Source organism: Protobothrops mucrosquamatus, unplaced genomic scaffold (assembly GCF_001527695.2).
Source record: "Protobothrops mucrosquamatus isolate PMUCROS unplaced genomic scaffold, P.Mucros_1.0 scaffold4465, whole genome shotgun sequence".
Taxonomy (NCBI): domain Eukaryota; kingdom Metazoa; phylum Chordata; class Lepidosauria; order Squamata; family Viperidae; genus Protobothrops; species Protobothrops mucrosquamatus.
The window spans coordinates 92,644-96,454 of NW_015390373.1; positions in this window are offsets into that span (position 1 = coordinate 92,644).

Consider the following 3,811-nt stretch of genomic DNA (forward strand, 5'->3'; position numbering starts at 1 on the left):
ACGAACTACCCCCCGAGATCCGGACGATTCCGGATCTCTTAACCTTCCGCCGCGCCCTCAAGACATGGCTTTTTCAACAAGCGGGCCTGACCTAGGGTGAGTTTTAAATAGGGACAATTTTTAAATGATTTTAAAGAGCCACAGCTACCAATATTTGGGTTTTAATTGGTTTTTAGCAGGGGAAAATTTTTTTTTTTTTTTTTTTTGTACGATGTTTTAATATGCTGTGAGCCGCCCTGAGTCCCATGGGGAGAAGGGCGGCATATAAATTGTGTAAATAAAATAAATAAAGCTCATAGCGTCATGGAATCCGAGAGGTGGAACGCCTTGGCTAGTGTGCAGGAATCCATGCTCAAGAAACAAGATTTGACAACTTTAAGACTTGTGGACTCCAACTCCCAGAATTCCCCAGCCAGCCTCTACAGCAGGGCCTCCAAACTTGCCAACTTTAAGACTTGTGGACTTCAACTGGGGAATTCTGGGAGTTGAAGTCCACAAGTCATAAAAGGGCCAAGTCTGAAGACCCCTGTTCTAGACTCTTGATCAACCTCACTGCCTTTGTGTGAGTCTCCCTGAATCTTCTGCAACGGATGGTCTTCAGAACTGGACACAGTTAAACAGAATAACAGAGCTGGAAGGGACCTTGGAGGTCTTCTAGTCCAACCCCCTGCTCAAGCAGAAGACCCTTGCAGAATAACAACATTGGAAGGGGCCTTGGAGATCTTCTAGTCCAACCCCCTGCTAAGCAGGAGACCCTTACCAAATCATGGAGTAACAGAGTTGGAAGGAACCTTGGAGGTCTTCTAGTCCAACCCCCTCCTCAAGCAGATGACCCTTACAGAATAACAAAGTTGGAATGGGCCTTGGAGGTTTTCTAGTGTACCACATGCAGAGTGTTCGAAACAATAGAATAGAATAGAATAGAATAGAATAGAATAGAATAGAATAGAATAGAATAGAATGGAATGGAATGGAATGGAATGGAATGGAATGGAATGGAGTGGAGTGGAGTAGGGTAGAGTAGGGTAGAGTAGAGTAGAGTAGAGTAGAGTAGAATAGAATAGAATAGAATAGAATAGAATAGAATAGAATAGAATAGAATAAGGAAAGGAATAGAATAGAACATGGAATAGAATAGAATAGAATAGAATAGAATAGAATAGAATAGAATAGAATAGAATAGAATAGAATAGAATAGAATAGAATAGAATATAGAGTAGAGTAGAGTAGAGTAGAATAATGAATAGAATAGAATAAGGAATAGAATAAGGAAAGGAATAGAATAGAATAGAATAGAATAGAATAGAATAGAATAGAATAGAATAGAATAGAATAGAATAGAGTAGAGTAGAGTAGAGTAGAGTAGAGTAGAGTAGAGTAGAGTAGAGTAGAGTAGAGTAGAGTAATGAATAGAATAAAATAAGGAATAGAATAAGGAAAGGAATAGAATAGAATAGAATAGAATAGAATAGAATAGAATAGAATAGAATAGAATAGAATAGAGTAGAGTAGAGTAGAGTAGAGTAGAGTAGAATAATGAATAGAATAGAATAAGGAATAGAATAAGGAAAGGAATAGAATAGAATAGAATAGAATAGAATAGAATAGAATAGAATAGAGTAGAGTAGAGTAGAGTAGAGTAGAGTAGAGTAGAGTAATGAATAGAATAAAATAAGGAATAGAATAGAATAGAATAGAATAGAATAGAATAGAATAGAATAGAATAGAATAGAATAGAATAGAATAGAACTTTTGGGAAAAAAAGTCGCTCATCAAACTTTCAACTTTAGCAAGTAAAATGGGTTTTATTACGGCTCATTACCTGGTTAAACTACAGGAAAAAGAGCGAAAGGAAATGGTCAAAACTGCTCAGGAATGGGGCCATGAGATCCTCAAGTGATCTGGGCCAGAACCAGACCATTCAATTCTGGAATGAAGGCTGAAAGGTGAGGAACCGAAGAGGGTAAATGACACCTAATTATCCATGGTAGCGAAGAAGGAAATGGGTTGCAAAGAACTTTCAATGTTCTTCTCCAGAGAGGCGAAGCAGGCAAGAAACGGCAAATTATTAAGCGGCCCACCAGGTCACTCTTGCTGAAATTCTCATTTGACCCAGCATAAATTCGGTTGGGTCCCATTTGCATATTGGCCTCTTCTTCCAAGTCTTCACAACTCTGCATTTTGGATTTTTTTGGGGGGGGTACATTTCTCCAAAAATGATGCATTCCTGCATCCCCAAAGGAATTCTGGGAGTTGAAGTCCACGAGTCATGAAGGGGCCATAGTTCCCCCATGCTGGCTGAGGAATTCTGGGAGTTGAAGTCCACGAGTCATAAAGGGAGCCATAGTTCCCCCATGCTGGCTCAAGAATTCTGGGAGTTGAAGTCCACGAGTCATGAGGGGGCCATAGTTCCCCCATGCTGGCTCAGGAATTCTGGGAGTTGAAGTCCACGAGTCATGAAGGGGCCAAAGTTTCTCCCATGCTGGCTCAGGAATTCTGGGAGTTGAAGTCCACCAGTCATAAAGGAAGCCATAGTTCCCTCATGCTGGCTCAGGAATTCTGGGAGTTGAAGTCCACCAGTCATGAGGGGGCCATAGTTCCCTCATGCTGGCTCAGGAATTCTGGGAGTTGAAGTCCACCAGTCATAAAAGGGCCAAGGTTACCTACAGTCATGTAATCAAAATTCAGATTCTTGGCAACTGACTCATATTTACGACGGTTGCGGCGTCCTGGGGGTCACGTGACCCCCTTTTGCGACCGTCTGACATGTAAAGTCAATGGAGGGGAGGCCGGATTCATTTAACGACGGTGTGACTAACTTAATCACTGCAGTGATTTACATAGCAACTGTGGCAAGGAAGGAAGTAAAACGGGGCACAATTAACTTAAAATTAAAATTAAGAATCCCTTAACCATTACCCTGCTTAGCAACAGGAATTTTGGGCTCAGCTGAGACCGTAAGTCAAGGACTAGCTGTCTATCTTTGGATTAACTTAAAACATGGCTTCTCCTTCCTTCCTTCCTTCCTTCCTTCCTTCCTTCCTTCCTTCCTTCCTCCCTCCCTCCCTCCCTCCCTCCCTTCTCCAACACTGGAAGTTTTTAAGAAGAGACTGGACAGCCATTTGTCTGAAATGGTGTAGGGTTTCCAGCCTGAGCAGGGGGTTGGACTAGTTGACCTCCAAGGTCCCTTCCAACTTTATTATTATTATTATTATTATTATTATTATTATTATTATTATTGTTGTTGTTGTTGTTGTTGTTGTTGTTGTTGTTGTTGTTGTTGTTGTAATTTCTTTGTTTTAACAACCCAAAGTAGGACCGTTGTCACCTTATCTGGCCCTTGGCTGTTTCCGGAAGTCCCATGGAATAAAACAGAAAATCATGGTTGGACACAGTGGCATTTTTATAAAAGAAAGTGGCATTTTTGTAAAAGAAAGAAACAAGCATCGCTCAAGCCACAACACTCACAACATTCAGAAATAAGTGAAAAACCCCTCTGCAAATTTATGTGTGGAAATTTAATTTTTTAAAAAATGCCAAATAACACCACGGGAGGAGAAATTGGCCCTAGCAAAGGAAGGGATTGAAATGGATTGGATTTACACCAGCCTTCACATTCTCCCTCTGAGTAAGCAGATCTTTGGAGTGCCTCACGTTTAAGTGCATTCTGAAATAATTTTAAATGTCATGTAATTTTTGGGATCCTGTTTAATTTATGGCCACAAATGGCTTGGCGCTAAATCATTTTTCCCAGGGGGGGGAAACGGGGATGGGACCAGGACGTCTCTCCTACTCAAAGTGTTACTGCAAG